This window comes from Oryx dammah, unplaced genomic scaffold (genome assembly GCF_014754425.2).
Source record: "Oryx dammah isolate SB20612 unplaced genomic scaffold, SCBI_Odam_1.1 HiC_scaffold_10, whole genome shotgun sequence".
NCBI lineage: Eukaryota > Metazoa > Chordata > Mammalia > Artiodactyla > Bovidae > Oryx > Oryx dammah.
In genome coordinates this window covers 15,656,415-15,679,519 of record NW_024070194.1, presented here as the reverse complement: position 1 = coordinate 15,679,519, position 23,105 = coordinate 15,656,415, and the positions used below count along the sequence as shown (strand labels likewise).

Here is a 23,105-nt window from a genome sequence, read left to right as displayed (position 1 = left end):
CCTCTGAGTTTCATAGTTTTAGCTCTTACGATTCAGCCTTATCTGTTTTGAGTTAATTTATGTGTATGGTGTGAGGTAGGGGTCCAACCTCATTTATTTATTTATTGGCATATGGAAGTCCAGTCATCCAGCACCATTAGTTGAAAAGATGATTCTTTAAATTGTCTTGTCACTCGTTGAAAAGCAATTGGTCCTAAAAGTAAGGGGTTTCAGCTGGAATCTGTTTTATTCCATTGATCCCCATCTATCGTTATACCGTACGGCAGTCTTGATTATTGTAGCCTTGTGGTAAATTTTGAAATCAGGAAGTATGAGTCTTCCACCCAATTCTGAGTATACTTATCTTCAATATCAAAATGTTGTGAATGGTGTAAATGAACAGCACAGCACGAGGATCTGGGCCCATACTCAAGGCATCATTTTAGGAAGGCAGGCTCCAAGTTCTATGCAAGCCTGGGAGAGATGGACTCCTGCTCTTTCAGCCTACAGCTCTTCAGGATAAATCAATGGAAACATTCTGCAGAGAACAATGATCCCCTAGGGTTACTTTAAACATCTTCCCCACCTGTTCTGCTCTCTTAATTGCTCTACTTTGAAACAGTGTCATTCAAAACTGGATTATTAATGAACTGAGAGGAAGCCAGGGGGCAAATTGGGGAGATGGCTTTCAGAGAAACCGGGGAGGTTGGGGGCAGAGAATAAACACAATCCAGGGGTTTTTGCTTCCCCAGCAAAGGTTATGGCGTTTTTCTTAGCAAACAGGAAATCGCTAAACTCAGGTTATAGTGTCAGCCTCTGAAGAAGGTTGCTATATAGTACCGAGTAAAGGAGTTCTTTGAACAAGATTGCTAGGAACTGAACTATCATCCCCGAACTCCTCAAACCTAAGCCTTCTCTGCGCCCCTCTGGCTGGCCCTAGGGTGCCTCGGGCTCTAATCTGGAGGCTGGGAAAGCTCAGGAAACAAGGCCCTTTGTGCAGAAGAGAACTCTATTGTTCTAAAGCCAGTGTTCAGCGAGTGTGGATTCCAGAGAATGTTTGGGGATGGATTTGTTTCCCCTTTGTTTGTTAACTTTCTCTCCTCTTCCTGGGGGGTAGGGTGGAGAAAAGGGGCTTCTCAATCCCTTGTCCTGTAGAGAAAAGATGGTGCTGAGTGCAGGGGCCTTCAACCCAGGAAAAAGGATTGGGTTAGATGACAGGGGCCACGGGTTGTGTTTTGCTTTCTATTTTAAGCGTTAGATCTCAGGAAGGCAGCCCCTTTCTAGATCCTGCACCTCCCAACCAGGGGCAGACGTCAGTGGAGGTACAACCACTTCCTTCCTCCTCCTCTACAACTCGGTCCGTCCCAGAAAGAGGAAATGATGCGATTCTACGTCGCAGGCCACGGCCCCCATGCTCCCACTAGTCTGGCTCTCGTCTCCTACCCCTCAGCTGGGGAACCGGCTCCCACAGACCTGTCCCCAGGGCAAACCCTGGCTGGGCTCCTTGACGTCCCAGGAAGCCTTCTGATACAGGCTTCAAGGTAGGAGGACACATGGACTGCTGGCACTAGTCTTAATGCTGTGTGACTTTGGGTGGCTGACTGCAGCCCTCTGGGCTTCGTGATGCCCTTCCATCAAATGGGAGCAAGAATACCGTCCTGGGCTTTCCCCTTTCCAAAGCGGTGGAGGAAGGGTGGGAGGAAGACCGTAAGGAAAACTCTTTCCCGAACCCTGGTCGCGTCTCACCTGCTTTCAATTTCTAGCTGCTCAAAGGTGGTGGTGGAGGGGGATAAGGGACCCTTGCCGGGAGCTCGCGTGCCGTCCAGGTCGAGCCGAGAGGATGCCCACCCCCTTTCCGCGAGCTCAGGCCCCGCCTCGGGGGAGGAGCCGAGGGGCGGCGCGGAGGCCCGCGGCCGTGCAGAGCTGGCTTCTGTCGCCGCACCGGCAGCTGCGGCTCGGGGACGGAAGGACCGAGCCAGGGCCGGGAGCCGCCCGGGGCAAGGCTCGGGAGAGCGGGTGAGTTCCCTGGCGGCATCGCCGGCTGCCCTGCGCTCTGCGGCTTGACCAGGCTGGGGATGAGGATCGCGGCGGGGAGGTGGATCCAGCCTCTGAGGGTCTAGCTGGGGGTGTGTGTGGAGCTCTGGCGAAGGGCCGGCGGCAGGAGATAACTGGGGGGGTGGGAGGGAGACTGGAAAGGCGGGGACCAGGCGAGCAGGGCTGGGGAGTTGGGCTGGGATGGGGGCGTTCTCGCGGGTCTTGCGCGCCAGAGACGAGGCCAGGGTACGGGGCGCACTGGTAGGTTGCTGGCTGATGTCCCCGTAGCCGGATCTTGGGGCGGGCAGGGGGCATCTTGGCGGATTCTGGGCTCTTGGGCCGCCTTCTGCCTAAGGGGCGCAATGCTGGGCAGAAGGAGCCCCAACCGGCAGCAGACAGTCCGGGCTCCCAGTCTCGGGGCTAGCACGGGGGCGCCGCCCCCTCGCGTGGCGGCGCTCGGTCCCCGCAGGCGGTGGCAGGGCGCCGGGAGCGCTCCCTGCCTGGGCGGGAAAGGTCCCCAGGGCAGGCGCCCTCGCGTGCAGACCCGCCCCCCGCGGGATCCGGCTGACAGCGCCCCGCGGCCCCGGGGGAGACCCCAGCGTGGTTGTTCCCTACCTCCCCGAAGGGCCGCCGTGCGCCGGCGGCTGGGTACCCCGCGCCTGGGTACCCCGCGCCTGGAGCGCGCCTCTCCTCCTGAGTCCCGCGCATCGACTCCGGCCGGAGGAGCGCCCCCGAACGCCTAGGATGGACTGAGTCTGTGCAGCCTTCCTCCGAGAGGTCGCGCAGAGGGGTCCCCCCAAGGTCACCCGAGCTGCCCAGACCGTCCCGCGTGGACAGCTAGAGATGCGGGGTATTCGCCTTCCCTGAGGCCGGCCGACTCCACCCCCCGGCCCCAGCCACCCCACCTCCGCACCCCCGCCACCTCCTCCAGTTCGGACCGGCTTAGCGGGAGATGCTGATGATGCAGTTCCCAGCCTCGCGCGGATAATTGGAGCTTTGAATCTGGCCCTCCCAGGAGGGCCGCGCAGAAAGCCCGAGACTCCGGGCTCCCGGGCATCTCAGAAACCCAGGGAGAGAGAGACGCGGCTCCTTAAGAGCTTCTCAGAACCGAAAGCCGAGCTGCTTGCGCGCGCATGTGATTGAATTCTACATAATGGGCCGCTGTTCTCGCTGTCAGAAGCGCCCACCCGCTCTCGGCGGCCCTGGGCACCAGGTGCCACCTCTGAATCGCCCTCTGTGGAGGACCCGGGGCCCTGGGGTACCAGGCGCCCTTGCCCGCCGGGCTCTCCCGGGAAGGCGCCTGCCGTTAGCCTCCTGGGCCGGCGCGGGTACTTCCCTGAGGGCCCTGCCATTTCCTGTGGCTGGTGAAGCACCGGAGAAAAACCCTCTGTGTGGGAGGCCTCCTCCGAGGACGGTCATAAGCATCTTAGCTTAGCCAGTGACTCGCTTTCTTCCCGAGGGCAAGGCACTTGGCCTCGGAAAGCCTCAGTTGTCTCTAGGAGATGGGGCTAATCAGGCCGTGGGATGATGGGGGCAGGACCGTGTGAGGTCCTGGCAGCCGGATGCTCCGAGGTTAATACCCGGGCCTTTCAGAAAGCTTTGGAATGGGGCGTGTCTCCTTTTAGGCAGGAGCAGAAGTGGAGCCCTTGTGGGTGGTTCTGCAGGCGCTGGGGGAGTTTCCACATCTTCCTCCCTCGGCTTTGTCATCAAGAGGCAGCTTGCAGGCGGCTGGTGGGCGCTGGTGAGTCCTTTGAGCTCCCAGCCTGCTCCCGGGCCTTCCCACACAACTCCCTTCCCCAGCCCCTCATCTCCCACCTGTCACCAGGATGTCGGAGGCAAGATGTCAACCAGGCCACTTTGGACCTTCCACTTCGTGCTTTCCTGTGAACTGGAGTCTGTCCAGCGGTGTCCCTCTCCCTGGAACCTTCCTGACACCCCTCCTGGTCCCAGCTCATCCCAGCCTCTGAAATGTCTTCTTCAGGAAGACCATTTGATCCTTCCTCCCCCATCTTTTGGTCTCCTCCCACTGTGCCACTCATCTGCCAGGCTCTGGGCTGGGGCTCCCCGAATCCCTGTGCTCTCTGAATCTTCCCTGGCTTGGAGAGACATGGCAGGCAAGGTCCAGTGCACGCGCAGACTTTGTTCTCTTTGGTAACTGACACAGGAACGGAGGTTAAATTCTAATCCAGCTGTTAAGTTCCGGAGCTGGAGCCCTAGGGCTAAGAGGATGCTGACGCAGGAAAGTGGGTTTTCCCCCAAGGCAGTAACCTTCTGCAGAGCATCTTTGTTCTCTTTGGAAACTGGGGCCCCAGGTTCTTCTCAAACCCCGCTCCATACCCAGAGTCAGCGTTCTCTAATCAATGGAGTCTGAGGCCAGCCTGGTTTTTTTGTGGGTCATGGAAGGCAGTACCTGGATTCCTGGGCTGTGTTTGGACTTTCAGGAACCTCAGCCAACTTTGACCCCTCTGCCAATCTAATTACTCGTACCCCCATGCCACCTGCACCTGGGACATGAAGGATTCAGTGTAGAGTACGTCCCAAGTAGTATTCTTCCAGCAGAGGCTGGGATGGTCTTTTTTTTTTTTATCCTGAGTTCGTCCTAGACATTGAGATTTTATTTTTTTGGTTGTGCTGGGTGTTCGTTGCTGTGTGCAGGCTTTCTCTAGTTGTGGCGAGTGGGAGCTACTCTTCAGTGTGGTGCACGGGCTTCTCATTGTGGGGGCTTCTCTTGTTGCAGAGCATAGGCTCTAGGCGTGGGGGCTTCAATAGTTGTGGTACACAGCCTTCATTGCCCTGCAGGATGTGGAATTGTCCCACATGCCAGGGATCGAACCCGTGTCCCCTGCATTGGCAGGCAGATTCTTAACCACTAGACCACCAGGAAAGTCCCGAGACACTGGAATTTCAGGAGGGCTAGGACAAGCCTGTCTCCTACAGAAGGCCACAAAGTTGGAAAGAGCAAAGGAGCCAGATAGGTCTAGTTCAAATTACAGCTCTCTACCTAGAGGCTCTGTGACCTGGGTAAATCATTTACTCTCTGACTCCTGGTTTTCTCATCTGTAAAGTGGGAGTGATAGTAATGCCTCCTCTGTGGGGTTGTGAGGATTCTCTGAGCTCTTGATGCATAGAAAGTGCTTAGTGCAGCACCTGGTAGGGGGAGGAATGCAGGAAATGATTATCATCACCACCACCACCATTTCCTCTTTTGCACTGGCCTCTCATAGATCCTCTCCCCAACCCCTCCCAGTCCAGGGGAAGGCAGAACTTTCTGCCTCTAGCTAACAGGACTGGGAAAGCCCCTCAAGCCTGAGGGGGAGAGGCGGTTGATTTCTGGGAATCCAAGTCCAGCATCAGCCTGTCTCTAGGAAGTCTTCATTTCACCTTTCTCCTCTGGCTGCCATTTTGCAGGGTCTGTTGATTCATTCAACAGATATTTACTCCCGTTTAGCCATTGTGCTTAGCGAGGGATTTCAAGATGAATAAAGCAGCTCTCAGGCTTCTCAATCTACGGGCAAAAAAGTGATAGTGAGAACACAGCTTCACTGGCAAGAAGAGAAGTGGAGAGGAGAGGGAGGGATGAACAGGTGGCCTCAGCTAACAAACCCAGGCTTCATTCCTGAATCTGCCACCTCACAGCCAGCTGGTGATGGACAGATGTGTTACCTCTGAGTGGTGATGTGAGGAGAAAAGGGAACCACGTGGGTAAAAACCTCAGTTCAGAGCCTTCTAGATATTAATCACTGCTTGCACATGTTGGCTGCTGTTTTTATTTTTATTATTTTTTTTACTTATTTGGCTGTGCTGGGTCCTCGTTGCTGTGTGGACTATTTTCCTCTGGGGGCTACTGTAGTTGCAGCGCATGAACCTCTCATCTCAGTGGCCCCTCTTGCTGTAGAGCACGGGTTCTACATCACAACGGCTTCCGTAGTTGCAGCGCTTGGGCTCAGCATTTGCGGATCCCGGGCTTTAGAGCGTAGACTCAGTAGTTGTGGTACACGGGCTTTGTTGCCCTGTGGCTTGTGGGATCTTTCTGGACTGGGGATTTAATCCACGTCCCCTGCATTGGCAGGCAGACCCTTTACCACTGAGCCACCAGGGAAACCCTGGCTGCTATTATTATTAGTCTGCAGTGATCAATAGCAGGTGGGCAAATTTTGCTGTTGGGGCACATTTGAGCCCTTCAGACACAGTTTTCCAGGTGGCAGCTAATAAAGTGGGGTGGAGGGGAGTGGGCAGCCTGAGCTGAGAAAACAGCTTGTGCAAAGACATAGAGGCTTAAAAAGTGTTTGGTGTCTTAGAGAGCAGTGGGCAGAGTTAACAGCTGGAGAGCCATCACTGTAGGGCATGATGGAGGCTAGGTCAGGGAGCAAGAGGCTGTTCTGCTAAGGGGTCCGGAATGATTAAATGCTTGTTCACCCAAAGCAGGCCTCCTGCAGCTTATGGAGCCATCTGAATCCAGTCTAGAGTTTACTTCTGCAAAGGAGGAATGGCTGGCCTGTGCACGTTTGCGGATACGTTAACTGTCCTTTCCTCTTCCTTCTACCCAGAAAGCACAGACTTTCCCTCCTTCTTCCTGAGATGTTTTTGCTACTTGTGCACCCGTGTCTCTCACCCTGGGACATTTCTCATTTGGAGGAAGGGGGTGTGGGTGGAGGAAGTGCCACCATCTCGCTCCCTTGTTGACCATAAGAGGGTACTAAGTGCTTTTCTGGATGTTGTTCACTGTCCGAGGTCTTTGCTTATATTGCCATCGAATCCTCATACAGACTTACTGAAGTAGATGCATTTATCCCCACTGCACAGAAGGGAAAATTGAGGCATAGAGGGTGAGGTGGTTTGCTAAAGAGCTTATAAATGGTGAGAACTCATGTCTAGAGGTCTCTGAAGTTGCTCTGTGCTTATGTGTACCACCTCGTGCATGCTGCCTGCAGAATGTCTGGCTTCTTTCACCATGCACCCCCGGATGCTAGACTGCAGGCACCTTGGTGATGGGTCACAGTGGGGTGTGCTCCGGGTATCTGGCGACTACCCTAGTCTCTTCTGGTCTTGACTTTTGGGAAGTTCCTGAGTGCAGGCGCTTGGCGATAGGGAGCTATTCTTGGATGTCTCAGAATTCAAGGCAACCTTCCTGGGCCCGCTAGTGTCCCACAAATGTGCCTTGACGCAGGCAGTTTGCAGCTTGATTGAGGCAGCAGGTGGTGACTGAGCTCCACGGTGGCCCCAGGAAGGAATGAGGATGGCGAGTTAGAGCATCACTTGACCACACACCCTACCTGTTTACAGAAGACATCAAAACAAAGGCTCGAATTTCCTTTTCCACAGGAGGCAAAGTTCAAGGCCAAGGTTCAAATCCTGATTTTGCCTTTCACTGGTTTTTGGGCCTCAGCCAATTTTTTCACTTCTTTGCACTTCAGTTTCTTCATCCAGAAATACAGATCATACATGCATGTATGTGTGTGTGTGTATAATTCAGGGTTGTGATAAATAAAGATTTGTAATCCAACATAAAATCGACTTCCACATCATAGATATACTGATGTAACGTCCATAAAATTTTCCTCCGTGGTGCTTAACATAACTGTGATTGTATGGCTATTTGTGGTCATTATTCTTTTACCCTATCTCTCCCACGAGGTCAGTGGTTCTCGGCTGGGGGGCAGCTTGGCTCTCCAACGGACATTTGACAATGTCTGGAGGCATTTTTGGTTGTCACAAGTGGGAAAGTGCAGAGGGGGCAGGGATCTACTGGCATCTAGCAGGTTGAGGCCAGTGAGATACCCTGCAGTGCCCAGGGCAGTCCCCCTCAACAAGGAGTTGTCCAACTCCACATGTCAATAGTGCCAGATTTGAGAAAGCTTATACTGGCCATGAGGCCCCTAAGGTCAGTGACTGTGTGTGTGATTCATTAAGCCCTGTGTCCCCAGTTGCCCAGCATGAGGGCGGGCACACAGGAGACAGTAAGCATTAAAGGGATGAATGAGGACTTGGAAGGCCTCATGTCTCTTGGAGTCCAGGAGGTTTGGCTTGTAGGACATTTTGAATGAACAGGAGAGAGACGCAGATGAACTTGAGCAATGAACGTTGGTCATTCAGGCCAAAGAAATTCAGACCAAAGCTAATTTCCTTCCCGCCTGCCCGCCAAGGAGGCACTTGGGGGCCCGAATTATCTGAATTGTTCTATGATCATGGCTGCACTTTGCTCACATAGACACAGGTCCGCCCTTTATCTGGACAGGCAGGCTGGGGCGGGGGAAGGTAGGTGCTCACAAGGAACACCCTCTCAGCGGGGCCCCTGGGATTTGCCAAGCTGGGGTGCAGCTGCTGTTAGCTTCCTGTTTTTTTCCCTTTCTGGTGGAATGAAGGAAACCACTGAATGGCTGTTTTTCCACTGACATTTACAGCAATGTGATAGGCCTTGGATTAAGGAGGTCAAGCTCCAGTGTGAAATCTGCCTGATAACTTGAAGCTTGGCCAACAGGAAGACACGGCTTGTTTCCTTTGGGCATTTGATGTCTTTGGATGGCTTTGGCTGGGGAAGTAGGGGTCACAACTCTGTACAAAAGACGGGAATGTTTTACGCCCCAGAACTACAGAGGCCAAAATTGCTGTCTTTTTTTTTTTTTTTTTCAATTTTTTGGGAAGGTTTATTTTCACATGGACTTTGAAATAAATAATTCATCAAAACGAAGGTTCACCGTGAGCCCTAGGCTGGCTGCTACATCGAGGCCATTAAAAGGACCATGCTGTTTTTCTGGGCCTCCCTGGGAGTCTGAAGGAAAAGACTGGCCCCATAGGGTTTTTGGACAGATTAGAGCTGCACATGGATTAGAACTTTTCCTGATGGGGGAAGGGGTCTCAAGCATATGCCTCAAATTTGCTCAAAAGCTTGTGGGTTTCTGTAAGAGACAGAATCTGATTCCTTAGGTCTGGGGCCTGGACATCTGCATTTAGAATAACCTCTCAGAGGGAGTCATGTGCTGCTGGTCTGTGAACTGCACTTTGGGGAGCAAGGGTCTGGGGGTACCCCAGGTCTACAGCTGAGGGGTCCCTGGTGTCACCTGCTCAAGCAAATTCAGCCTGTCATGCCTGCTCGCACAGCCATCTGCTCTGTGGGCTGGCTTGCAGGAGAACAGACTTACTGTGCCCCTTCTCTGTGTGCTCAGACCTGGGACCGAGCATGAAGGAAAGGCTGCTTGCTCCCAAGGAGCCGTGGAAACACCAAGAACAGGTGCGTGGGGCTTCTGGTGCTTCCAGAAATGTGTGTCGGGGGGACACAGTGTCTTGGGTCCCCTGGTCACCTGGGGCTTATTAAACACACAGATCCCTGGGCCCTAGACCAACCTACCTGTGTCAGAACCCGCCATGGTGGGGCCCTGGGAGTCTGTATTTTTCAAAAGTGTGCCAGCCAGATTTATAGCCAGGTTGGCAGAAGGGAAGGAAGCCAAGAGGAAGAGCTGGCAGCATGTGGAAGTTCACTGCTCAGGAGGCCGAGTGTAGGGTTGTAGAGTTGTGGACTGCCTGATGGCACCCGGCTGATAGAGGGGCCAAAAGCTAGCCTGCTCCACTTGCCAAGCTTTGTAACCCTGCGGGGTTGCATCTGCCTGGGAGGAAGGGCACCTTTTTTCTTTTTTCCCTTATTTATTTCTTTTTTGGTTGCACTGAGTCTTCGTTGCCGCTCTTGGGCTTTCTCTAATTGTGGCGAGTGGAGGCTACTCTTCATTGCGGTGCATAGGCTTCTCGTTGCGGTGGCTTTTCTTGTGGATCGTGGGCTCTAGAGCACGGGCTTCAGTGGTTCTGGTGCACAGGCTTAGTTGCCGCACAGTACATGGAATCTTCCTGGACCAGGGAATGAACGAACCTGTGTGCCTTGAATTGTCAGGTTGAATTCTTATCCACTATACCACCCGGAAAGTCCCTTTTCCTTAAGAATAATGGTTAACATCTAGTTCTTATCTTATGAGCCAAGCACTGTTAATTTTTAGTCCTCCTAGCAACTCTTAAGAGGTGGCTTTACTATGACCCTGATTTTACTGCTGAGGAAAGTGAGGCACAGAGAGGTTCTATGATTTGCCCCAGGTCACACAGCCAGTCAGTGGTGGGGTTAGGATTTGAATCCAGGCTGTCTTGCTTCTTAAGTCCTTGCACTGAATCATGGTGCTCTCTGACTCTGGGCAAAAATGCAGTTGCATTTCATAAGCTGTCCCTGCCCTGAGGGAGTGCCTTTCTCCAATTCTTCCTCAGATGGAGGAAAGGCTGGCAGTGACTTTGGCTAGCTCTGGAGTCAGACCTGGGTTGGATTCTTCCCTCTCCCCCTTAATGTATCCTTGAGAAGTTATTTGCTAACTTCGCTGAGCCTCAGTTTCCCCATGTGTAAAATAGGAATAATAATAGTATGAGATGATATGATTATTTAACCTGTGTTTGGCACATAGGGTGTACTGGATACATACTAACAATAATTATTACCTTAGTATCCGTACAGTCAGCTTCTGGGAGTCGTAGCTTCAGAAGGGATAGGCGAGCGGAGCCCTGTGTCACTTACGTCTCTGGTGCTCGGTCCGTTGTTTTGTCCACCCTGGTTACTTATGTCTATTACTTACTGAGACATTCCTAGCCTTTGCTTCTTGGCGCTGGTTGCAGGCCCCCGTGTCCATGCCAACCTGGTGAGTTCTCAGAATGTCTTAGCTCCCAGAACATTTTAGAGTCTCAATCAGAGCAGGCTTTATTTCCTGTCATCCAAGAGCAAGTAAAAGGCACATATTCTCACACTTAACTTTCTTCAGGGCTCTTGGCCTTTGATGACTTTCTCTGTCCCCAGCTTCCTTTCTGGAACTCTGTAGCCATCACCTGCTCCCCCATGAACTGGGCAGAGAGCAAACTCTTTAGAGTCATTGCCTACTGCCTTATAAAGAAATCGAGAAGGGGCCTTCCTTGGTGGTCCAGTGGCTAAGACTCTGTGCTCCCATTGCAGCAGGGTGGTGGTTTAGTTGCTCAGCCATGTCCGACTCTTGCGACCCCATAGACTGTAGCCCGCCAGGCTCTTCTGTCCACGGCATTTCCCAGGCAAGAATGCTGGGTTGCCATTTCCTTCCCCACCTGATGCAGGGAGCCCGGGTTCAATCCCTGGTCAGGGAACTAGATCCCAAACGCTGAAAATAAAGATCCTGCATGCGTAGCTAAGACCTGATGCAGCCAAATTAAAATAAAGAAACAGGGAAGAGTTTCTCCAGAATTTCATTTATTTTCTTCTTTTTTTTTTAACATAGGAAATCAAGCTTTTGTTTTCTTATTGCTTACTTTATGCTTTTTAATTATAAAAATAAAGAGAAACTCATTATTAAAATTCAAGCAGTACAGAAATGTGGAAAATGGAAAGGGAAATTTTCCCAGTGATCATCCATTCATTTCTTTTTTCCTGGAAGAAATCGCTGAATGTTTTATGTCTTTCCATAAATTTCTTAGGCATGTACAAATCAACATGCATTTATGTATATCCTATCCTCTTTTCTTGTTAACACATCTATACAACCCTTTCCCGAAACTTCCCTTTTCAGCTAATTTATCTTAGCACATGTCGACACGTATCGGTATGCCTCAGTCCTAAAAGCTACATGATATTCCCTAATAAAAATTTACCATAATTTGTTTTCTAGTCCCTTGCTGGTGGTGAAGATTATTTCTGTTTTTTTTTTTCTTTTTTCCCCCCTGCATTATGATGCTGTGACATCCTTGCTTATACAGTGTATATCTTCATACACTTGGGTGATTTTATTTGTAAGGAAAATCCCCTGCAGTTTGTACTATAACATTGTCAAATTGTCCTCCCAAGAGGCCAAACCAGTTTTGTCTTTTTTCCTTTTGGATGAGCCACAGGGCATGCGGGATCTTTGTTCCCTGATCAGGGATTGAACCCCGCCGCCCGCCCCCACTCCCCTACAGTGAAAGCTGAGTCTTAACCACTGGACCGCAGGGAAGTCCTGCAAACCAGTTTCTATTCCCTAGACCCTGTGTGTGAATGCTTCTTTCCCCCAGGCGTTTCTCTAACATTGAGTACTGAGTACATTCAATTTTTTTTCCAGTCAGATAGGAATAAAATAGAGTGTTTCTGAGTCAAGTTCCACAGTACTTCAGATTTTATGATCATTTAGACTGTGGCTACATATTGTTAAATATTCAAGAAGTGCATTTTACCTGGCCTGATGCTTGAAATTAAAGATAAAAAATGAACTTAAACCAGTTCCTGCCTTTAGGTTGGTCCCCATCTCCTGAAGGAAGCAGACACATGGACAAATAAATGAGAACAAAGAGGTGTGGTTCCAGCTGTGCTAGAGAAATGCATAAGTGAGGTTCTCTTTGACAGACTTCATGAATATTACAAATGAATGTGTAAAATACAGCATACTCTGTGCCCCAGTGGGAGGGGCGATACTTGACATCTCAAAAGAAAATGACTTGGTAGAAGTAGAAAAACCATGTAGCTTAGCCCTCGTGGTGGCAGCAGCAGAGGTGGGCAGCTAGGAAGGGATAAAGTAATTTTGCAATTGACTTGCTGGTGGTTTCCATGTTTACTAATGTTTGAGGGAGGCTGTGCAGAAACCCAGCTGAGTTTGCAGCTGGTTCTGATTATTGCTCACTGTTACCTGGGCAAGTGTGTATGTTAGTCCAGAAAGAGTGAGAACAAAGGTACAGAAGGCTGGCTTTAAAAATCCACAGCCTTGGAGCCCACTAGGGTTGGATGTGGGTGGCATGAGTTGGCGGTTACCCTAGGGGTTACAAGGAGGTGTGCTTTGAATGCACCCATTGTAGACTGCATGCACAGAATGGGTGTTGAATGAATGAGTGAGCATCAAAGATGTCTCTGTCCTATAAAAGGGCCTCCTACTCAAAAAGAATAGATCCATTTAGAAAGGGCTGTGACCACCTGATCTTCCCACCTGTGGGGAGCCATGCCTTAGCTATACATTTTCTTTGGGCCACCTGTCATGGATAGCTCTTCATCCACTAGGAGATCTTGAAGACAACACAGGCCATGGCAAAGAGCAATTGAGAATATCTGAAACAGTGCTGTGGAACGGAGCTCACCATCATTTTACAGCAAAACTTCTAAGCTGGGATCTATAAAGCAAACTGTACATCGTGCAGAGTTGAAAAGAGACTGTGGAGTGGAGGCAGTCCGGGGTCACCCTTTTATGGATGGCAAGGCAGGGGCCAGGTAAGGCACATCTTGGGTCTGGCCCCTGTCTTTCCCCGACCACCAGGTCTGTTTGGTCTGGTTTGATGCTAGAGCTGTGGTTCCAAGCCAGAGGACCACTCCTGATGATACAACTGATGGAATAATGTCAGTGAATTTTAGTCTCTTCATCCCCCACCCTCCTGTCTACACGCTCCCATTTATTGAATGTCTACTGCATGCTGGGTGACTAGGGTGCAGTCCCTGACCTTTTTGGCACCAGAGATGAGTTTTGTGGAAGACAGTTTTTCCATGGGCTGGAGGGTGGGGGGTGGGGGGCTGGTTTTGGCACATTATTGTGCACTTTATTTCTATTATTGTGATTATGTAATGTGATATACAATGAAATAATTTTACAGCTCACTATAATGCAGAATCAGTGGGAGACCTGAGCTTGCTTTCCTGAGATCCAGACTGATGCAAACGATGGGGAGTGGCCATAAATACAGATGAAGACGCTGCCCTCTTTCGCCCACCGCTTACCTCCTGCTATGTGGCCTGGTTCCTAACAGGCCACAGACTGCTATTGGTCCATGGGCCTGGGGGTTGGGGATCCCTGCCCTAGGGTGGGATGGAAAGGTGAATAACATATTTCTTGTCTTTTGAGAGCATCTAGTCCAGTGGAAGAGGCAGATATGAAATTAACAATTACAGCCAGCAGTCCATGGGGTTGCAAAGAGTTGGACATGACTGAAGTGACTTAGCACGCACACACAGTTGAGAGCCACAGTAGAGATGTGGTGAGACTCTTTGGAACTAGAGGAGAGAGAAACCCATTTGGCACAAGGCAGATAAAGAGCAATTCAGAGGGAATAAAAGGAGCATGGAGACAATATTGTGTAAATGAGACAAGGCAAGTCAAGTGCTGAGCACAGCACCTGAAAAGCATTCAAGAGATGATAGATACTATCATTACAGCACTTGGGTTAGCTCTTAAAGAACAGGACGAGCTTGCCAGGGGGAGAGAAAGAAGGGTATCACCACCGCACAGAACAGGTGGTAAGTGTGGAGGAGTGAAAACTCCATAGCTTCATAAAAGAGAAATCTAAATCTGTGTTCAAATCTTAGTTCTGCTACTCACTAGGTATGACTTTGGAGGTGTCAAGATGAACCTCCCTTTTCCTAATCTATCTACTGGGGATAATGAGACCTGTTTTTATCTTTATTTTTTGACTTAAAAAAAAAACTTAATTTATTTGGCTGTGCCAGGTCTTGGTTGCAGCACGTGGGGTCTTCAGCCTTCATTTCAGCACACAGGATTTTTAGTTGTGGCACTCAAACTCCTAGTTGCAGCATGTGGGACCTAGTTCCCTGACCAGGGATTGAACCTGGGCCCTCTGCATTGGGAGTGCAGAGAATCCTAGCCACTAGACCACCAGAGAGGTCTCCAGACCTGTTTTAAAGGCTCCCTGTGGGAGTTAAAGTTAATTTATGAGGAGTATCTGACACATAGCGGAGTTTCAGCTAATGGTGGGTACCATTGCAGGGGTGTGAATCCATCAGACCTATTAAGTATAGCCAGAAAACTGAGTGTTTAGTGGACTGAGGGTGGAGAGGGAGGTTAGGATGGCCAGAGATAAAACTAAGCATGTCAAGGCCAGATACTGGATGGTCTGGACTGTGAGGCTAAGAAGTTTAGACTTGACTCTTTAGGCAGTGCGGAAGTGTTAAATGCTTCCCTACAGGAATTTCCTGGCAGTCCATGGTTAAGACTCCCTGCTTCCACTGCAAGGGGTGTGGGGTTGATCCCTGGTTGGGGAAGAACCTGCATGCCATGTGGTGTGGCCAAAAAAAAAAAAAAAAGCTTCCCTACAAGGGAAATACAGGATCAGACTTCAGTGCAGAATGAAAACTCTACCAGTGGTGTAGCTTGTGGGTTGGAAGGTAAGAGATGGAGGCAAGGAGATCATCTGGGGAGATGCTGCCTCTGACATTCCTGTCTTGGCAATCCATAGCTCACATTAGCCAAGTGAAAGCTCCATTAAGTCCTGCAGACAAGTGCTGCCTGGAGAGGCTAATCAGGGCAGTGATTCAGTGCACGGGCTTCAGTGTCAAGGCCAATGTGAATTTAAACCCTAATCCTGCCTTATACGGGCTTCCCAGATGACGCTAGTGGTAAAGAACCCGCCTGTCAGTGCAGCAGACATAAGAGATTCGAGTTCAATCCCTGGGTCAGGAAGATCCTCTGGAGGAAGAAATGGCAACCCACTCCAGTATACTTGTCTGGAGAATCCCATGGACAGAGATGCCTGGCGGGCTGTAGTCCATGGGGTCACAAAGAGCTGGGCACAACTGAAGCGACTAAGCATGCACGCAAGCACACAGCTGACTCGTACTGGCTGTGTCCAGTTCAGTTCAGTTCAGTTGCTCAGTCATGTCTGACTCTGCAACCCCATGAACCGCAGCACCCCAAGCCTCCCTGTCCATCACCAACTCCCAGAGTCTACCCAAACTCATGTCCATTGAGTCAGTGATACCATCCAACCATCTCATCCTCTGTCATCCCCTTCTCCTCTTTCCCTCAATCTTTCCCAGCATCAGGGTCTTTTCAAATGAATCAGCTCTTCCCATCAGGTGGCCAAAGTATTGGAGTTTCAGCTTCAACATCAGTCCTTCCAGTGAACACCCAGGACTGATCTCCTTTAGGATGGACTGGTTGGATCTCCTTGCAGTCCAAGAGACTCTCAAGAGTCCTCTCCAGCACCACAGTTCAAAAGCATCGATTCTACTGGCTGTGTGACCTTGGGCAATTACTTAACCACACTGAACTTTAGTTTAACTCTTCTTTAAAATGAGGATTAATAGTACCTTTCTCACAGACTTGTTGTGGTCTTAAATGAGATAATGTAGATAAAGCATTTAGCCTAGTTCTAGGAATGTAGTAAATGTTCAATGAAAGTTAATCATTGAAATTTTAAAAATTGTTTATTTCACCACAGAACTCTTTTTCCATGTAATATCTATTAACCTCCTCTGGAGCTACTAGTCTTCTACAGAAACCACCCTGCTTTAAACTTTCTGGAGAACCAGCAGCACTTTCTGCTCCAAGAAATAAACAGTGAAGAGGGTTGCCAAGTTCTAACACAGTGGTTCTTGGATGCACATTAGACACACCTGGGGAGCTTTTTAAAAATTTCAAGGCCTGATGTGTGTGTATGGCAGAGTCCTTTCGTTGTTCACCTGAAGCTACCATAGCATTGTTCATCTGCTCTACCCCAATGCAAAATAAGAAATTTAAAGTTTGGAGAAAAATTTTTTTCAAGGCCGGGCTGCAAGTAAATTAGAATCTCTTGAGATGGGACCCTGTATTTTTTAAATTATATTTTGTTAAGGTAAAGCAAATACAGGAAAGTGCACATATCCTAGGGCTTCCCTTGTGGCTCAGCTGGTGAAGAATCTGCCTGCAATGTGGGAGACCTGGGTTCGATCCCTGGATTGGGAAGATCCCCTGGAGAAGGGCACAGCTACCCACTCAGTATTCTGGGCTGGAGAATTCCAGGGACTGTATAGTCCATGGGGTTGTGAAGAGTTGGACATGACTGAGTGACTTTCATTTCACTCACACACATATTATAAGTGAATGAATTTTCACAGATTGAACATGCCCAGGTAACCCATTCAATGTAGGACTTCCCTATATTAGTACTTCCCTGCTGGTTCAGTGGTTAAAACTCTGAAGTTCCATTGCAGGGGGCACGGGTTTGATCCCTGGTTGGGGAACTAAGATCCCACATGCTGCATGGTATGGCCAAAATAAACAAACCAGAATATTATCCACGCTCTAAAAGCCTTTCTTATGTGCCTTCCCAATCACTCCCACCCCAAAACCATGACTTCGATTGATAATAACATAGATTCTTTTTGCCTGTTGTTGAACTTTACTTAAATGGAATCATATAGTATGCATTTTTGTGTTTGGCTTATTTTGGTTAACAGTGTGAGAAATCCAGATTGTGGTGTGTAATTGTGTATTACTCATCCGGGCTTCTGGACTATGTTCCACTGTGAGTACACCATAAGTTTTTTTTCCAGACTCAAGTTGGTGGACATTTTGAATAGTTCGTACTTTTGAGATTATTATACAAATAGTGCTGTTAACATTCTTGTAAATGTGTTTTGGTGAATGTATACAGAAATTTCTGTTGAGTATATTCCTACAAATGAAATTGCTGGAGTATAGGCCATCATATGTTCAGCTGTAGAAGATACCGTTTGAGCAGTTTTTTAAGTGGCTGTACCAATTTATATTTCCATTCAGTTTATAAGAATTCATGCCAACAACTGGTATTTTCTGTCTTTTTTTTTTTAAAAAGGCCATTCTGGTGGATATATAATAGTCTTGCTCTGGATCTAAATATAATTTCCCAACATTTCCAGGCGATTCCAACATGTAGCCAAGTTTGAGACCCTCTTTCCTAACAGGTTTTGAAAAAGCAAAACACGAATTAGTGGAACTGTATAAAGAGATGTTATAATGGCAAGTGCCTCCCCACGGCTCCTCTTTGACGTCTACACCCAGAGTTTTTTATAGACCTGATCTGTCTAAGCAGCAGGGGAGGATGCTTTTGTGATGGAAGGAGAATGTAGAGGTGTATTAAACCTGACAGCCTTTGCCTCATTCCTGTGTGCTTTATATGGGCAAATGGTTCCTGATGGAGTGATCTGGAAGCTGGAAAGAGCCCATGACAGGACTTCAATCTCTTCTTCCAATTTAAGGCCTGAAAGAGAAGCGAGGGCATGAGAAGTGACGAGTAGTCTATACAGATGTTGTCAGATGAAAATATCTGCTCTTCAGGATCGGGGGTTAAGGGTTTTTTTTTTTTTTTAAGGGTTTAAGATTTTATGTTATATTTTTGCTCTCCAAAGCTTGCCCAAGACCTGGCGCTTGGAAGGTGCTCCAGAAAAAAAAAGTCATTGATATTGATATTAGAACTATGTAACTGGCCCTGATGGAAAGCATGACTCACATGGATGCAGAGCAAGGTGTTGGCGTGGATTTAGCTGATCTGATTAATAGCTTTGCATCTCTTCTTTGTGCTTTCTGTTTTGCAGTTGCTATTTCGTATTTGCTCATTTATTACTAGCATATTTTCCTTTATACCCTTAAAAGAAATAAAGGATCATCTTGAAGTAGATCTCTATTGATTGCCTTTCCTCTTGAGTTTGAGTCATATTTTCCTGTTTGCTTTTTTTTAATCTGACTGCACAAAGGCCTGTGGGATCTTAGTTCCCTGACCAGGGGTTAAACCTGCACTCCCTACAGTGGAAGCACAGAGCCTTAACCCTGGACCACCAGGGAAGTCCATTTCCTGTTTGCTGAAAAAAATTTTTTTTCTAGTAACTTTAGGTTACAGCTTGAATATTATGAGTCAGACTTAAGAGACTCGAGATTCTATTATATTTCTCAGAACAGTAATGACTATTGATTTATTTTATTTTTTTGGCTGAACTGGGTCTTAGTTGCAGTTCTCAGGATCTTTGTTGTGACATGCATGTGGGGTCTAGTTCCCCGACCAGGGATGGAACCTGAGCCCCCTGCTATCGGAGCGAAGAGTCTTACCCATAAGACTACCCAGCGAAGAGTCTTACCCATAAGACTACCAAGGAAGTCCTAGTGATGACTTTTTTAAAAATCAATCAGCTGACTTGACCAAACAAATTTTAAATTCAATTTCCCCTGGGTAGGCAGCAACTGAAATCTTTCTTCAGTTCTTATAGCCCTAGTTGGGCGGCTTGGAACCTGCCCTGCACATGCATCATTCAGAGAGATTTGGACAGAATTTATACTCAGCATTTGGGGCTACCATCTGTGAACTCTTTTCTGGGATGCTTTCTCCTCACTTTGCAACTATAGTCACCTGAACTCTGTCCTTTAATTCCTCAAATGATAACAGCAAGGTTTCATCCAAGTTGTAGCCACCATGTACAACGCTGAGTGGGGTCTGCCTTCGGGTAAAAAGCTACAAAAACACAGAATTTGCCTAGTGCAAATTTCTGTCAAGTGTTGACTGCCCTTCAGTTTCTTTCTGCTTGTGGCTGAATAAATCTTGCTATTGTTCAGTCGCTAAGTCATATCTGACCCTTTGCAACCCTGTGGACTGACTATCTAGGGCCTTCCAATAGGTAGTGTGTGTGTGGCGCGTAGAGTTCACAATAGTTAAATGTGAGGGGATGTGTCCTATAAGAGTTACTCTGCTGTTACTAGAGCAGAACTTTTCTGATCAATAATTTTGTTTACTAAGGGACCATTAGGATGCCTTGCTTTTCTGACTAGCATATAGTTGATGGCAATAAATGTTTGTTGACTGGCTAAATGAAAGCAACTTTAAATTAAAAGTGGAATTGAATTAGAGGAGAAAACTACTAGAAGAAAATCTTGAGATTGGTAACTTTTTTATGACAGTTAAGCATAAAATATATAGAGAGAGTTTGGTAATTTGCTGGAGAACATGATGAGAGGATTGAAATAATATTAGGGCTCTGAGTGTAGAGTAGACCACAGTCGCTAACAAAGTGAACCTGAGATTTCAACACGAGGAGATACATTCAATTGTAGGAGTAATATAACTTTCATGGGATTGAATCTATGGCTTATGGAGAATTTTAAATGGAAATAAAGCTGGTCAGAGGGGGAAGCAGAGATATGCTTGGAGTTCTGCACACCCAAGAGGAGCCAAGAGGAGGGAATCAAAGTGAAGGGACTTTGGCTGGAGATCAAAGAGGGGAGGAATGAAAGTAATGTAAAGGCAGTCAACTACAGCTTGCTTCTCTCTGCATGGTGACCTGGAAGGTCACAAATCCCATACGGAGAAACTTCAAAGCCTGTATACTGGACAGAAACTTCATTTACCAAAATGCAGAGTGTCTGGAAACTTCCAGATTTATTCTACTGACAGTTTCATCTCCCAGAGAGCAGAGGAGAGAGGACAGTTGCTGTTATGAATCTGGTTTGGGAGCTGTTGGGTGAAGTGAAAATGAGAAAGTACTCACCAAGAAAGGGAACACTAGTCATAGGGGGCTGAGCTCACAGGGTTTGGAAGGCAGATTTTATGAAATGCAGGATGAGATACATATATTTCCTGCCTAAGCCTCCAAAGGTGATGACAGCTCCAACAGTAAGGGAAGTTATGACTGTAATCAATTATCTTCACTCTGCGTAGATTTCATTTATTTTCCTGCAAGGACTCCTTTTCTTGCTGTTAGTCGTGCTTTTGTGGGCCATCTTTCCTGTCTGATGTTTTCTCTTTTATTTTCAAGCAGGAGAGATGATAAAAAAAAAATACTTAACCATCATAGCATATGATTGATCAATCAGAAGAGATACCAGCCATAAACAACTGAAATAGCACTCCTTACAGGTTCCTTAACCTGAGTCTCAGTTTCTTCCCCTTTGAAATGGGAACAAGACCTACATTACAGAGTTGGTGCAGGGACTCCAAGAGATGTTACATATAACGAATGGGACCCATGGAAAAATATGTTGTGCACAGAAGCTGCCATTATAACCTTGCACTCTTTATCTCTGGGTTCATTTCATCTACATATTTTATACATTCTGTGATGCTTATGTTTAGTTACATTAAGCATATTTTTTTTTTATTCTATACTGATTTTAGCAAGTATTTGTTTTACTACCAATTGATCTATCTGGTTTATTAGTTGAAATGTCCTTTTATCTCCTTAATCATCAACATCCTGGATTTCCTGAAATCCTCTTACATTTCATGAGGAAGTTGTTTAAAAGCAGTTGTGATTCTTTTTGGCCATGCTGGGTCTTTGTTGTGGCACATAGACTTTCTCCAGTTGCGGCTCAAGGGCTCTAGAGCGCATGGGCTCACTGGCTGTGGCCTGTAGGTTTAGTTGCCCTGTGGCATGTGGGATCTTAGTTCCCTGACTAGGGATCAAATCCATGTCCCCTGCACTGGAAGGCAGATTCTTAACCACTGGGCCACAGGGGAAGTCTTTCCTTGTTCTTTTATGTATGTAGACAGTAGAATCAGACAGGCCTGGGTTTGGATCCCAGTTACCCCACTTACTGTGCAGTTAATTGGTGTCCATTGTCTGTGTGGCTATCTTTTCCTTCTTATTGTTTCTTCCTCCAGGGTAGGACTTTCTCCTTGAGTCCAACTCTCTGTTTTTTTATTGTCCTTGTTTCCTTGGAATTATTCTCCAAACCTCCATGAGCAAACAATATGAAAAACTTTAAAAATTCCTATCCCAGCTGTTTTCTAATTGACTAAAGGGAAGGCACCAGCTTGCTAGGGATATCTCTGAGGTTTCTGAAGAGGAGAAAGGGACCTTGTTAGGAAGCAGACCACAGCCGCCTTCCTCCTTTATGGTGGCAGTGGTGTGAAACCCGAAATGCTTAGGATGGAGGAGAGAGTGATCCCTGGCTGATGGTGCTTCCTGCCCCTCCCTCTTCAAGAGTGGACCCCATCCAGTTACAGGATGGGATGCTCATCTTTGGGATAGGATTGGGAGAGGTAGCAGTTCCAAAGGGGCTGCCATCCTTAGCTTGAGTTGGCTCAGCATACTGCTTCCTAGAAGTAGGATCCATTCAATTTAAGGGATGGAGTCATCGAGGACAGGTCTTCATTTTACCCCCTAGCACAAAGTATTGGAGAAATTCTTATTAGAACCTAAGCTGTTCTTGACTCTTGTCTACCTTTGAGGCCATCGTGATTTTTTGTTCTTGGTTGAATGATATACTGATATTGAGGAGCCCTTCTACTTAATCGGATAACTCTCTAGACGTTTGTGTTTAAGACTAGAGGATTTTGAACAATGGGGTGAAGGCAAGTGTTGAAATCCAAGTAGGCAAGTGTAATGTAAAACAGAGCTGCCTGCTCAGTACCCACGCAGCCACTCCTTTATCTGTGGCAGACATTACTAATCTATCACCACATTCATTCCTCCTGTCATCATACGTGGCCTCATACCCTCTGCCCTCAAAGTCCTTCAAGAAGCCACTACCAACCTAAGAGCTGGCACAACAGAGAAAAGCTTGGCCAAGGATGTCATGCTGAGAGAGGGAGGCAGAGGTGGCAGAGGCCCCTCAAGGCTTAACCAGTGTGAATAGCCCTCCCCTGTTCAATAAACGTGTAACCCAGGAGGGCATTCTGTGGCCACAGGTGGTCTCCTTTGGAAAATGATCCTTCTAGCTGCAAAGGGAGTTTTTATCTCTCTGCAAGGGAGGGGGTGGACCACACTCCCCCAAGCCTGGAGGAGCAGTATGTGTAATTTGACTCCCATTTCCCCGTGCTTAGCTATTACATAAGCTTCTTTAGAAGACTGGCTGGTTTAGCACCGTGACTGTGACTGACTAATGTGTTCGTAGACATCATGTCAGCTTTGCATGTGCCCCATCTTTGGCACCTTTGTTCTGTCCCCTGCAGCCTCCCCCACACTGGCATTCTTACCCATACGTATGTGGGCCTCTCTGTGGGTTCAGATGCATGGGAGAAGCTCAGCATGGAAGATGGGTGTGTTCACAGGTTTTCCTTCGCCCATTTGAGCTGTGGCTTCCTTTGAAGTTTTCTTGGAGCTGAGTCTGAGACAGCTGTTTCACCTTCACAGGTAGAAAGAATCTAAAATATCACCAATCAATATCTATTTGGAATGGTTCTTCCAGGCTAGGCTCGTGGGTACCAAATGCCGGGCAGCAAATATACATGATAGAGTCTTCCTCCTAATAGAGATGATCCCTCTGCCAGGCTGGGAGTGGGGCTCACTGGACCAGTCCCCCCTCCAGCCCAGCCTCATGAGTGGCTACTGGAGTTCTTGGTGGCAGGGACCCCAGCATCACACCATGGCTGGACTTTGTTGAATTTCTGGTGTTGAAACAGTTTTTCCTCATTCCAGG

The 23,105-nt window shown here is 48.0% G+C and overlaps 1 protein-coding gene and 1 non-coding gene across 2 annotated transcripts in view; one reads left to right on the top strand and one right to left on the bottom strand.

Annotated features, from left to right (window-relative positions):
- The first annotated feature begins 1,914 nt into the window (after positions 1–1,914).
- The window catches only part of PPP1R16B (protein phosphatase 1 regulatory subunit 16B), a 109,922-nt gene continuing 88,731 nt past the window's right edge, over positions 1,915–23,105 (top strand). Inside the window, exon 1 of the mRNA XM_040248330.1 lies at positions 1,915–1,995. The gene's annotated coding sequence lies outside the window, so the exon portion shown is untranslated. The remainder of the gene's footprint in view (positions 1,996–23,105) is intronic.
- On the bottom strand, positions 14,551–14,625 carry TRNAG-CCC. Its single transcript has one exon. It is a non-coding gene; the product is annotated as a tRNA-Gly (tRNA).